The 15,488-nt window shown below is 44.4% G+C and overlaps 1 protein-coding gene across 2 annotated transcripts in view; it reads right to left on the reverse strand.

The window, feature by feature from the left end:
• Window positions 1–15,488, reverse strand: part of LOC144768124 (uncharacterized) — a 130,186-nt gene that overhangs the window by 36,056 nt on the left and 78,642 nt on the right. The window lies entirely within an intron of this gene.

Here is a 15,488-nt window from a genome sequence, read left to right on the forward strand (position 1 = left end):
TCCAAATATGCAGCTTTATTGTTAATACGCAAGAGAGTGGGCTTGACACGGATAACGCCTGAAGGCCTTTTTGATTAAAGGCAACTTTAATTTTACATCAAGATAAGGAAGCTACAATTTTGCATTTTATCTTTACTTAATTCTGTCAGCAGGTGCTCATTACTCATCACCCAATCAGCTATCACCACAGTTATCAATACTTCTCGCACCCACAGTCATGCCTCCTTTGCTGTTCTGCCAGTTAAGTGTTTTTCTTTTTTCACACTAATAATGTGTTAGCGGTTATAATGCATATTGGGGAGCGTTGAGTCCACAATTCTGCTACCTTTTTTTACCAAAGTCAGCAGGTCTCCTGTTCATCAACGTTCATATGCGCTTGGGTGACCAGAATGCGGTGCGCGGGGACCAGCAGGGCCTAATGCGGTGCGCGGGGACCAGCGAGGCCTAATGCGGTGCGCGGGGACCAGCGAGGCCTAATGCGGTGCACGAGGACCAGAGGGTTCTACATCTGACGCAGATCTTTTAGTTTTTTTTTACAAGGGCTACTCACGCAGTGTGGTTTACATGGGTGGGCTGGATTCCCTTTGCATGAGCCCTTAGTACATTTCATAAACAGGTATTTCCATTCAGACAGAATATTATTATATTTTTTTTATTGGGTCCCTGAATACTTGGTAGGGAATAACAGCTGAAGAAAATGATCCACTGGAGGGCACTTCTGTCACGTCGCAGAAACGCTCCCAAATGCTTTTTTTTAATTGTATAAGCTATTAGAAATGCGACAGACAGTAAGACTGGTCTATGACTAAACATTCTTGGAAAGGCCTTCGAATATCATCTCAGAGCTTCGAAAAAACAGATCCTACACCTCAGGGTGAAGATCTACTGAGATCAACAGAGTAAGCAGACTGGTGGATTCCAAAACTAGGTTGGAAGGGTGACAAGAGAAAGAGGTTTAGGGAAAAAGTATTCTTAACAAATATAAAGAATTTCATAGAACAAAAATCACCAAAAATGATTAGGAAGGGTTGACACACAAATGACGTGTGAAAAACAAGCTTTTAAACTACTGCCTCTACATTTCACAAGCGCGGAAGGTATGAGATGTACTCCATCTCTGCAGGTGCAAATTATGCTTTTTAAAAACATAGTGGATTCTTCTAACTGGATTATGCTTTCACTGGAAGACTGGTGTAAATCTATCTCTGAACCTTACCACTGGTGAAAACCTTTACAGTCCTACAAAATGAGTTGGTAAATTGATAGCAAAATACGGATATAGGGTGTTCAAATACCTACCCACTGCAACCAGTTGCCTGCTATATCAATAGGAATTATTGTGACACATTAAATTCAAAGAAATGAACACGCAGATTGACAGCAGGCCGTACCAAAACCCGCTTTTTGGGATAGTAATGAGGAGATGACTTTGTGTGTCCTTGGGCTCAAAGAAATGTACATCAATGCAGAAAATCTTTAGGGAACTTTATAAATGATGTGCAGGTATAAGGAGAATCCAATCAACAAGAGGTAAAGGCAAAATTGAATGACTATATTTACATAGCGCCGGCAACACTGCAAGGGTCACTGGGCGTGGTCATCATCATCTAGCCTTCATCACTTGATTAAAAACTGGATTCCTTCCTTGTCATGTTCAGTTTTATTGCTCTGCTTGTTCTGTTTTCTAGAACAAAAGTCCACCAGGTGTGGTGCTACCCACAAGCCACTGATGAAGAAACGCCGTCTGACATGGCGCCCTATCTCTTTAGTTTCCATGTCATTTACAGCTTTATCGCTCTCATCTTTCACCATCATGACTCAATCTCACATTCACCTCCATTTCTATATCTGGAAGCTTCTCAATTCTGTATCCCCCAGTTTACCCTCTACCTCCACTTTTAAGCATATCATTCTCAGCCCCCACTAGTCATTAAACACACCCTGCCCTTTAGCTCTTAGGTGCATCAAAGGATACCACCTATCAAAAAGTTAAAATCACTTTATAACATAATAAAATAAATAAAGGCAAGTAAACATGAGGTGAATGTCTAGGCTGTGAACATGAGCAATGGACTAAACTTAAAGACAGATTAAGGAAAGAGGGAGATACAGGGGACAAACGGTTAACTCCAGGGCTAAATAGTAACTCGAGAGTTAATCGGTTACAAACCAGTATATGCTGAATCCTAAAGCTATGCAACAAAAAGAGGAAAGAAGCATCATATAAGTCTATACTTTCAGGTCAGGAAATTGTTTTGTTTTTTTTGCCAAATGAACATTCCAAAAAAGCAAATGCACAAAAAGTGTTTATAGCCATGGACAAAGGGTGGAAACAAAGCATTTATTTTTCTAGTCTTAAGGACAAGTAAACAATTCAGAGAATGTATCTCATAATAGTTTTGTTTATAGCGGGCACCGGGTCTTGTTTTCAAGGGACATGGTGAATTACAATCCCCATGCAAACATTTCAGTTGTAAAGTGCTGCAACATAAATTAACAGACACCAAACAGTGTGGAAAATACAAGCGGCATGACAAGGGGCTACAGCGCAACCAATCCAAAACATCATACTTTACAACACGCTACATAGCGCAAGATATTCCCACAATTGCCCTGCCGCTAGTCATTTCCTGCCTCTGCATTGGAACCCAAATGATCTGTCTGTGGAAACCTAGACTGCCTCATCCAACAATGAATGGGATGGTTATCTGTGGAAACCTAGACGGCCTCATCCAACAATGAATGGGATGGTTATCTGTGGAAACCTAGACGGCCTCATCCAACAATGAATGGGATGGTTATCTGTGGAAACCTAGATGGGCTCATCCAACAATGAATGGGATGGTTATCTGTGGAAACCTAGATGGCCTCATCCAACAATGAATGGGATGGTTATCTGTGGAAACCTAGACGGCCTCATCCAACAATGAATGGGATGGTTATCTGTGGAAACCTAGATGGGCTCATCCAACAATGAATGGGATGGTTATCTGTGGAAACCTAGATGGCCTCATCCAACAATGAATGGGATGGTTATCTGTGGAAACCTAGATGGCCTCATCCAACAATGAATGGGATGGTTATCTGTGGAAACCTAGATGGCCTCATCCAACAATGAATGGGATGGTTATCTGTGGAAACCTAGATGGGCTCATCCAACAATGAATGGGATGGTTATCTGTGGAAACCTAGACTGCCTCATCCAACAATGAATGGGATGGTTATCTGTGGAAACCTAGACTGCCTCATCCAACAATGAATGGGATGGTTATCTGTGGAAACCTAGACGGGCTCATCCAACAATGAATGGGATGGTTATCTGTGGAAACCTAGACGGCCTCATCCAACAATGAATGGGATGGTTATCTGTGGAAACCTAGACGGCCTCATCCAACAATGAATGGGATGGTTATCTGTGGAAACCTAGATGGCCTCATCCAACAATGAATGGGATGGTTATCTGTGGAAACCTAGACTGCCTCATCCAACAATGAATGGGATGGTTATCTGTGGAAACCTAGACGGGCTCATCCAACAATGAATGGGATGGTTATCTGTGGAAACCTAGACGGCCTCATCCAACAATGAATGGGATGGTTATCTGTGGAAACCTAGACGGCCTCATCCAACAATGAATGGGATGGTTATCTGTGGAAACCTAGATGGGCTCATCCAACAATGAATGGGATGGTTATCTGTGGAAACCTAGATGGCCTCATCCAACAATGAATGGGATGGTTATCTGTGGAAACCTAGACGGCCTCATCCAACAATGAATGGGATGGTTATCTGTGGAAACCTAGATGGCCTCATCCAACAATGAATGGGATGGTTATCTGTGGAAACCTAGACGGCCTCATCCAACAATGAATGGGATGGTTATCTGTGGAAACCTAGACGGCCTCATCCAACAATGAATGGGATGGTTATCTGTGGAAACCTAGATGGCCTCATCCAACAATGAATGGGATGGTTATCTGTGGAAACCTAGATGGCCTCATCCAACAATGAATGGGATGGTTATCTGTGGAAACCTAGACGGGCTCATCCAACAATGAATGGGATGGTTATCTGTGGAAACCTAGATGGCCTCATCCAACAATGAATGGGATGGTTATTTGTGGAAACCTAGATGGCCTCATCCAACAATGAATGGGATGGTTATCTGTGGAAACCTAGATGGCCTCATCCAACAATGAATGGGATGGTTATCTGTGGAAACCTAGATGGCCTCATCCAACAATGAATGGGATGGTTATCTGTGGAAACCTAGATGGCCTCATCCAACAATGAATGGGATGGTTATTTGTGGAAACCTAGATGGCCTCATCCAACAATGAATGGGATGGTTATCTGTGGAAACCTAGATGGCCTCATCCAACAATGAATGGGATGGTTATCTGTGGAAACCTAGATGGCCTCATCCAACAATGAATGGGATGGTTATCTGTGGAAACCTAGATGGGCTCATCCAGCAATGAATGGGATGGTTATCTGTGGAAACCTAGACGGGCTCATCCAACAATGAATGGGATGGTTATCTGTGGAAACCTAGATGGCCTCATCCAACAATGAATGGGATGGTTATCTGTGGAAACCTAGATGGCCTCATTCAACAATGAATGGGATGGTTCTCAGACCACAGCTACTCATCCCATAACAGCTTGGTTCATGATGGCTCAGTTAAAAAGCGAAGAGACGTCCCAGATCACAGATGTGCCAGCGGGAGCGAAGCAGCAGCTAACACATATATGGCCAGATGAAGTCAGGTTAGGTAGTACAGTAAGACGGCGCTTACAGGTAGAAGCCATGGACCAGCAGCAAGATGCACCATGCGGATTCACACAAGATCTTAAAGCTAGAGTATCAAGGAACGACCCCCATATCGCTGGTTTACTTCCCTCTGCTGCTCTCATTTTCTGGCTCCTTTGTCTTCATTTTGACAACCCCTATATCTCTCATGTATCCGCTGCATCCTCATCTATTAAGCAGGCACTTTAACATTTATCCACTCTCCTCCTCCCTGTTCCTTTGTGGAAAAGTAAATTTTGCCATGTTCTGTGTCCCTACGCCTCATCCATCATATGTTATGTGTGCATGACCAATATGCATATGTTATTCCCCATGTCTGATTAATGACGCAATTACAGTTGTGTCCACCTCTGGTATGTCATTTTCCAGTCCTCGTGAATACTACGAATATCAGGCCTATGTAAAGTAATGTTGCCACGTTTCTCAGTGTGCACGTTATTCCATTATAAAGTCCCCGTTTCCAGGCCTCAAAAGGGCCCGGACATCAGATTCAGCTCCTGTCTCCTGAAAGCCTCGCTGAGGAGCGATACAGCCCCCACCTGTATCCTCGACCCTTCACTTACTTCCTGCTTCGCAGTGCCCGGTGCAGCTTGGCTCTGCCTCTGAGTCTGCCAAAAGTATGTTATAGTTCCAGTTATCAGTTCAGTCCTCCTCTTCTGCATTCCTAAGCTACTGAACTGCATCAATAGTTTCCGTCATTGTCTAGCCTTCTCGTCTCCATGTTAGGGAAATACTGTATTAATGGTCATTTAATATTCCTCATCACGCACTTCATGTAGAATAATGCATGGTCCAGTCTTAGAGTCAAGTTAGCTTTTCCCCTCATGACGTCTAGTTTATATCAACATGTTCCCTAAACATCAGATACCAGATAGGGTTTAGGTACATGTCGCTCCGACCCTCCAGACTCTAGTCTCTGCTCCTAGCACAGAGTTCATAGCCCCCAGCTTCTCCTAGTAACACGTCATTGCCAGTTTTCGCGCACCATTAGGTTAGAGGTCCCGGCTCCTTAGGTAGCCCCCTCCTATGTTTCCACCCATTCATGACATATTCTGTTACGTTTGCATCACATGTCTATGTATACTCCCAGTTACACCCATTTTTACTGTTATCTTTCGCGACTGCTACGCGTTACGCCTTCTGCTCCACCCACTGCTACGCCTACTGCAATGTAATGCTATGTGTTTGCACTATGTATATATGCCTGTGTTTTGTTATTGAATGTTAGCGCGCTCATCCCAGACCAAGCCCCAGCAGCTGCCGGGTCATCCTATGCAGGTTGTCCTGATCCTGTCCTTATGCTGTAATAAACCTGCAGAAACTCCTACTACCTCGAATCTTGACTCTTATTTTATTGAGCTATCTGTTATGCTATAAGCCTAGTCAAAAATAGGGTATTATTTATTTATTTACCACATAATGGCGCCCGAATAGGGACTTGCCCTTTCCCCACGCGTCGGTGAAGCCACGCCGACCCCCTGACCCTCTGCAGTCGTGACGGAACTCTTCTGCGCAGTGGCAGATATTTCTGTTCAAGTATCCCTCAGGCCCACGGAGGAGACGGAGGAGGCGGTCCAGCATCCGAACGAGACGGTGGAGGAACGCGGCGAGTCCCGACCAGAGCCCAAGCCGAGAGTCCAAGGTCCGAGGTATCCGGAGGCCCACCTGTAACTGAAGTCCGAAGTTCGTCGTCCGTCGTCCAGTCCAGTCCGAGGCCTTCCGTTCCGTGCTGCCCGGTGAGTACCATTGCTGGGGTAGTATCTAGACAGGACCAATCTAAATTGACTCCTGGTCCGTGGGTTGGTGGTGCCCAGACTCACAAACGAAGTGTTCACCTAGGTGGATACGGGTCCTGATGCGTCCCTTTATGGGACCGGTATGTTCCGTACTGTTACAGCAGTGCATCCAGTAACTCTAGTCTGTTCCGTTCTCAGGAGAATCTGTTCTATTTCTGTTCTCAGTATTCCAGGTAATATTCTGTTCGAACTGTTATTTATAATGTTCTTCATGTAATTTACTGTTGTGGTATGAGTGCGATGTGATTTCGTGTTTTTATTGTGTATTGTATTGTGTCCAGATTACAGTTCAGTCATGCCTATATTTTCCAAGTTACGTCAGTTAAAAACTAGAAAAGGTTTATTAGAGGAAGCGGTTCCTGTTCCGCCTAGGGACAGTCCAGGTCACTTTATGTATCAGAAACATGGCATAAGCGCCATAATGTATCTAGATTTATGGGTAGAGTATACCAAACAGTTAGAAGAAAAGTATAGATGGCCCGTATCGGGTACATGGGATGCCGAATGTATCATGCGAGTAGAAGAAGCATTATGGAAAAAGAAAGCCAGACAGTCACAGAAAGATGCCGTCGAGTTATGGCGTAAAGAAGCGCATAGAAGAACGGAAAAAGAAGTCAGAAAGTCAGAGTTAAGTAGAGAATCCCAGGAACGAGCCCAAGAAAGAGAATTAATCGAGATAGGTGAACAAGTCAAAACCGAACAGTCAGACAGACAGAGGCATGCCCTCATTAAGGGTATGTATCCTCTTCTTGCCGAAGGTTTGCCAAAAGCGACCCCAGAGGCATCCAGTAATTTCCCGCCACCATTAGTTCCGACCAAGCTACGTCACAAACCGACCGCAGCTGATATTTTTATTTCGTCCTATCTGGACGACACAGTCCCAGAATATGCAAATCCTGTTCGCGCTCCGCTAGTCCCTGTAAATCAGGCACTTCCCGCTCCTCCAGACACCGGAGTACCTGTTACGGTACCCCCGGTCCAGCCTACAGTTCCATTTCCCACTCTGCCAGGACGTAGAGCCTCAGTAGACGACTCCAGTCTAGGGGCCGCAGGAGGAGCTACTCCTCAAACCCCGCCGCCACACAAGCGTTTATCAGCACTCGAATTACATGCTCAAGCATCACAGCGTACTCCTAAAAGTAATAAGTCTGTTACAGAAATCAGGCAAGCCCTTAACGAATGTGTTTATGATCCAGTTCCAGGCGAATATACTATGGTTTTATATTCCTTACGTGTAAGGAGAGTAACCGAGTATCTAGTCACCCTGCCGAATATGAAAGAAGATCTAGACAGAATATATCGTTTCATCCGTACAGGGGATGATCCAGAAAGTATTGGCGAGATTATGTCTCAAAGGAAAGCCGAGATTCAGCTCATGATATTAAAGTTCCTGATCAATTGTCTAATAAGAGAACAAGATTACCCGTCTAAAGATCCCGCCGAAATGAGAATCCTGACAAGGTGGAGTGATAATATAGCCGAGGGTAAGCACAAGACCGTCAGTGCCATGGAGAGTATGTACAAGAAAATTCGTAAAGAAATAATAAGGTTACACGACCAGCGTAAAGCAGCACAAGTAAGTGAGAAAGAAAGTATCTCTGATCCTGAAGAGGAAGACGAGAATTCCGCCAGAATAGCGTATGTAGGAAAATCTAGATTTCCAGATCGCCATTTACGCCTAGAACACAAGTCTATTTTTCAACATCCAGCACCAGAACAAGGTTCTCTAGAACAAGTATTTCAAGCTACCGATCACATTCTGAAATCACGAGTCGGTTACAGTGAATTAAGTACCATGCATGAACAAGAACTAGCCCGATCAGCAGTCCGATGGATTACTGATTCTACCACTTTTCCAGACGAAATAGTGGCACAAATGTTTCTGAAACTGCCCCCAGCCGAGCAACGACTGGTGGGTATGTATATGATCCAGCACCTCATCACTCTGTATGAGGGTCAACATTCTGATCCAGGTCCGTTGCACGATATCCTGAACGAGTTACTCCAGTATAGATGGAGAGGTCTAGGTACCGATTTAATTAGTGTCATTCTAGAACAGCGCCACAAATATAGAACGTTTCTGAACCCGCATTTTGTTCATGTCTCACCCCCAGAAAGTAAACCATTCTACATAGACAGACAGAATCCGTTACGAGAAGTCCACCCAGTCCAAGGGGCGGGGGGCGTAATGCAACGAGTGTTTGTATACACTCCGATTTCAAAGATGGAACTTCTTGAAATGAAGAAATTAATTCCCTGTCATGACAAAGATCCAGCAGGGTTCCATAGAGAATTAAAAGACATGCTCCGTATGGGAGAATACACTTATCCAGATATCATTAAAATGTTAAAGGTCCTGTTACCCGCAGGGGTGTATGAAAAGTTAAAGGAAAAAGAATGGGAGGTGGGAGAGAAAAAGATCGATTGGGCAGCTCTAGAAGCTGAAGACAAGGCACGAGTACCAGGTACCGGTCTCGGAGATAAATGTAAAGAATTACCAGAATTACTGATTCAAGTTTTACCCAGATTATTGACAACTAGGAAAGAAGACTGGGATGCAATCTCAGCCTGTAAACAGAAACAAGATGAAGATATTAGTGATTTTTATTCTAGATTTGAAAAATGTTTTAGTATCAACAGTGGTCTCAAGACAAGTAGTGAGTCATACCCTCACCTTTTCGTTACCAAATTAGTCGAGAATTCAAGCCCACAAATTAAAAATCGAGTTTTGAAAGTCGAAAGCACCTGGCAAGCAAATACCCCGTCCCAGATGCTCCAGATGCTCCAGTATCACCAGAATAGAATCAGGGAAGAGCAAGAGCACGAAAGAAAACGTATGAAAGACACGAAAATGAAAGTGCTAGTTGCACAATCTGTTCCTCAAGACAGTCAGAAGAGGGGTCCAAATCAAGCCAATCAAGCCAGTCATCCTGCAGCTCCCGTTAGAGGGAACTGCAATTATTGTAAACAGCCAGGTCATTTTATAAACGAGTGTGCAGTTCTGAAACACAACATAGCTACCGGTAAGACTAAAGAAAGACCACGTCCGCCAAGACAAGAACAAGTTTCACAGATTCCTCAGCCACAGAATGCACAACAGACAGTTTCCGCACCGCAGCCTATAGCTGCAACACAGCATGTTACATCGCAGATGTATCAGTATGCACAGTCTGAGTATCCAGAGTACCAGTCATATTCATGAAACAGCCTAGAGAGGGAGGTAGGCTTGCCTCTCATCGAGATACCTGTAGATCAAGAAGGTCCCTATGTTCACAGTCAAGTATTAGGGAAAGACAGAAAGTTTTTGATCGATACAGGGGCAAGTAGGACCACAATTAGTCATGCCGAAGTTCCAGGGGCTCCGCTCTCAGGCTCAAGAAATGTTTCCCTTGGATTTTCAGGAAAACCAATAGTTAATGAAATATCTAAGCCAGTTACTCTAGAAGTAGGTCCATTGTCCCGTACTACTGATCTGTTACTTACTAAGTCATGTCCAGAAAATCTGTTAGGCATTAGGACACTGAAAGAGTTAGGTGCAGTTATTTGCTGTTCCCCAGAGGGAATACGTCTGTTCCTACGTGACTTTAAGGGTCACTATGTATTACGAGATTTTGATTCGAGATTGTCTAATGTTCCACAGCATTTATGGGCGCAAGGTCTAACTGATGTAGGTTACATGCAAATCACACCCCATCGTGTGACTCTCAAGCCAGGTGTAGTGTTACCACGAATCAGGCAGTACAGATTGCCACCTGAGGCTGTAGCAGCCTTATCCAAAATTATTGACGAGCTCATGGCTCAAGGAGTAGTTGTAGAAACTGACTCCAATGTATGTAATTCTCCGATCATTCCAGTCATGAAACGTACTGATCCAAATGCACCCCCAGTATATCGATTAGTGATTGATTTACGAGAGCTTAATAAATGTATTATTCCTCAGTACCCAGTTGTCCCAGATATTTCTTCCCTGTTAACAGCCATTGATTCCGAAGCCACGTTTTTCACTGTCATAGACCTCAAGAATGCATTTTTCAGTGTTCCAATTCATCCAGACAGCCAGTTTCTTTTCGGATTCTGTTTAAATGGAAGGAGCTATATGTTTACACGCGCTCCTCAAGGTTTCACAGAAAGCCCTAGTATTTACAGTCAAGCACTCAAGAGACAGCTAGACAATATTCACATGCCAACTGACACTGCCCTGCTCCAGTATGTCGATGATCTACTGATCACAGCCCGTTCTGAACGTGATTGCGAGCGTGCATCACTGACAGTTTTGTATTTCCTTGCCGAGATGGGGCACAAGGTGTCACCTTCGAAGCTTCAATTCTGTGTCCAGCAAGTGGTATACTTAGGACACTTGCTGTCCAAGAGGGGTAGGCAGTTGACACCAGACCGTATCCAGTTAATAGCGAGTCTTCCCCAGCCCAGAACCCAGAAGGAGGTACGTGCTTTTATCGGCCTTACTTCTTATTGTAGACAATGGATTCCCCAGTATGCATTTCTAGCCAAGCCACTGATACAGTTAACGACACAGGAGGCAGCCGTATCGACTGTCCTCCCTTGGACATCTGAACATACACTTAGTTTCAACGAGTTAAAGAAAGCCCTATGTCAAGCTCCAGTTCTAGCTACACCGAACTACAGTAAGACTTTTACACTTTTCGTTACTGAACGCGAAGGTACAGCATTATCTGTTCTCACACAAGATCAAGCAGGACAATACAAGCCCTGTGCTTATTTTTCGAGCACATTAGATCCAGTCGCCCAGGCGTTGCCTGCGTGCCTCAAGTCAGTTGCAGCCACAGCACTAGCTATCAGACAAAGTGATTCCATAGTTTTAGGACACTCCCTGATTGTACAAGTTCCACATTCCGTAGAAGTTCTTTTAAACCGAACACAAACTCAGCACTTGACAATTGCACGTTTAACAGGTTATGAATTGACACTGTTCCAGCCACACATAGAAATCAGACGCTGCAACGTTCTGAATCCTGCTACACTGTTACCATCAGTTAATTCAAATCCAGACCCACATGATTGTGTGGAAGTAGTCAACATTACGACAAAACCAAGACAAGACCTGACAGACATTCCGTTACCAGATCCTGACCTGACACTTTATGTGGATGGTTCATGTATGAGAACTAGTACAGGAGAACTAGTCGCCGCGTATGCAGTGACTACTGACACTGAAGTTATTGAAACACACCGTATTGACACCCTGTCCGCTCAAGCAGCAGAGCTAGTTGCTCTGACACAAGCCTGTATACACGCCAAGAACCTGAAAGTTAATGTTTACACAGATTCACGTTACGCATTCGGAGTTGTACACGACTTCGGAGTGCTCTGGCAGGAGAGAGGTTTCATGACTTCTCATGGAACCAAGATTCAGCATGGTCTCCTTATTCAAGCCCTGTTAGATGCCATACATTTACCGACATCTATTGCTATCATGAAATGCAAAGCACATACGAAAGTCACCGACATTATTTCCCAGGGTAATGATCTAGCAGACCGTACAGCCAAGCTTACAGCACAGACTCCAGACATTCCAGTAAACATGACACATACTCCAGATCCGACTACATGCATGACAGTTAAGGACCCTACACAAGATGTCATAGATATCCAGTTACATGCTACTCCCGATGAAATCAAGAAATGGTCTGAACAAGGAGGGGTCCAGACAGATCAGGGATGGTTGACGAAGGGTAGAGCCACATGGTTTCTCCCCGATTCTATGGTTCAAGTCATTATAAATACCGCACATAGTCCAGCACATTTAGGAGAAAAAGCTATGTTAGACAGTATCCAGAACATTTGGTTCAACAAGCATTTACGAGCTGCAGCCAAGCAGAAAGTCCGTACCTGTATGATATGTTGTCAGTTTAACCCAGGTAAAAGTGTCCCGGTGGAACAAGGTGGTTTCCAGCCCCCTGACCACCCTTTTGAGGTCCTCCAGATGGATTATATTCAGATGGAGCGATGTCGAGGTTTCAAGTATGTCCTTGTAGTTGTATGCGCTTTGTCCAGGTGGACAGAAGCATATCCAGTCCCAGATTACACAGCCGCGACCACTGCCAAGCAGTTGGTTCGTGAATTTTTCCCTAGATACGGACTCCCTAGAGTCGTATATTCTGATAACGGTCAGCCATTCTCCTCAGAGTTAATGAAGCACGTTTCCCTTTTGTTAGGGTACCAGTGGAAGTTCCATTGTGTACGCCATCCTGAAGCAGCCGGTCTCGTAGAGAGACATAATCAGACTCTGAAAATCCGTATTGCAAAAGTCTGTAAAGACAAAGGTGTGGACTGGTTAATAGCTCTGCCAGTCGCTTTATTTTATATGCGCATGGTCGCACATTCCAGATCAGGTCTGTCCCCGTACGAGGTCGTATTCGGCCGCCCCCCTAACATGTGGGGTACTCCTAGACCCCGAAGTATTACCGATGTTTCATGTAATATGCTGACAGATTACCTAGCTTCCTTGATGTCTGCCCTCAACTCATGTCGTTCACAGGTTGCCGCCGCATTTCCAGACAATACCGAGGTGGCACCGCACGAGATCGTTCCAGGCTCCCTTGTAATGGTCCGGAATTTCGACAGATCAAGTCCGCTGGAACCACGTTGGAAGGAGCCACGTCAGGTCCTCTTGACCACCCGAACTGCCGTCAAGTTGGAAGGCAGGAAGGGGTGGGTCCATCTTTCTCATGTAAAACTTTTCAATGGATCGAAACCAGTCTCCAAAAACATTTCCAAGGATTTCCAGGATTCGAAAGATTGCCAGAACATTGTTTTAAAGGACTGTCCCGCACAAGACATTATTACAACCCCTCCCTTGTTAGAGAAAACTCCGCAACAGGAGTATAAGCTCAAATTAAGGTCTAGTAAAATAAGTCAGTCAGTTTGATTGTATAAGTCCTCCCCTAGGTGAAACGGTTAGACTGTTTCTGACATGTATAAAATAGACCCCCATAGTGAGAGAGTCAGTCAAAGTTCAATCAGATGTATCGTTTTTCTGAGTTTCGTATTATTCATCAGCATAATGATTTCCTGCACCAGCTATGCGTTCTATCTGTATTGTCTAGTTCCTCATGTAAATATGTCTGCTAATGCTACAGTAGAGCACACGTTTAGTGATCTGCCTCCTCACGAATATTCTTACCGCCTCGCTATGCGCAACAACACATTCATCCGTATGTTACATTACTCACACCAGACCAGCAATGCCACAAATTGTTGGGTGTGTGGTCGACTCCCCCCTTTCCAGACACCGAAGGGAGTTCTGCCACTCTTTCCTTATCCATTCTCACACAATGGTTCGTGTGGAGCATGGTCCACGTTAACGTCATCCTCAACAGATATGTCTTTTCTTAACAGTACATGTTTTCCAGACAAGCAAGGTCTCCCCCACAGAACAGGTTTAGATCTAGAAAATGAAGTGTATAATTTAGGTAATTATTCGTCGAATTTCATGGTCCTGAATGTTCAGTCTGATACTACCCCAGACTTACCTGCTATTTCAGTACTACCAGTCAAAGGCGAATTATGTGTCCGTAGTTATGGTTCCGTACACGTAGGACATAGTGATTGTACTACTGTTATCAAGTATAGTGACAGTGGGAAATCTGTTTTCAAAGCTTCACGTCATTCTTATTTTATTTGTGGTCAAACTGCATATGTCCGTCTGCCCCTCGATTGGGAGGGAACCTGTTACATTGCTTTCCTACTGCCACCTGTTTTCCTAGCCCCATCTGATTATCACAGAAACACACATCTAGTACACATTAGACATAGAAGGGAGTCCCCAATTGTCGATTATACTGAAACTACTCTAGAACAGTATACAGATTTCAATAAAGGTTTCTTCTTCTTTGTAGGACCTGTCCAGAATAGTAAACTGATCCGTAGGTTAACAAGAACCCTTGAAGCTGTAGTTAATGAGACTGCCTCTGCTCTAGGTAACCTAACCGAAGAACAATCTGCTATGAGATTTGTCGTTTTGCAAAATCGTCTCGTCCTTGACGTCATACTGGCCGATAGGGGCGGGGCCTGTAGAGTCATCGGATCTAGTTGCTGCATTTTCATTCCAAATAACGCGCCGTCTGTTTATTCAGCTATAACCAGACTCCATAAAATTGCCCATCTGTTACACCAAGATCCAGGCACCTGGACATGGTCCGGTTGGTTCTGGAATATAATTTCCGCATGGGGATGGAAAGTCCTGTCCTTTCTAGGTATTGCAGTAGCGATCATATTTAGCTGCTGCCTCTGTATACAATGTGGCCCTGCGATTTGCAGCATGTGTGCTACCTCTTGTATTCCTAGTCCCAAGCCCCGTTCTAAATCCCGTTCCAGGATAATTCGAGACGAGCAAATGGTACTGTATGAAATGATAGATGGTATCATGAAAATTGATGTTTCCTGATGGAAACGTAGTGACAAGGAGGGAATGTGGAAAAGTAAATTTTGCCATGTTCTGTGTCCCTACGCCTCATCCATCATATGTTATGTGTGCATGACCAATATGCATATGTTATTCCCCATGTCTGATTAATGACGCAATTACAGTTGTGTCCACCTCTGGTATGTCATTTTCCAGTCCTCGTGAATACTACGAATATCAGGCCTATGTAAAGTAATGTTGCCACGTTTCTCAGTGTGCACGTTATTCCATTATAAAGTCCCCGTTTCCAGGCCTCAAAAGGGCCCGGACATCAGATTCAGCTCCTGTCTCCTGAAAGCCTCGCTGAGGAGCGATACAGCCCCCACCTGTATCCTCGACCCTTCACTTACTTCCTGCTTCGCAGTGCCCGGTGCAGCTTGGCTCTGCCTCTGAGTCTGCCAAAAGTATGTTATAGTTCCAGTTATCAGTTCAGTCCT

Source organism: Lissotriton helveticus, chromosome 7, assembly GCF_964261635.1.
Source record: "Lissotriton helveticus chromosome 7, aLisHel1.1, whole genome shotgun sequence".
In the NCBI taxonomy this organism is placed as follows: Eukaryota; Metazoa; Chordata; class Amphibia; order Caudata; family Salamandridae; genus Lissotriton; species Lissotriton helveticus.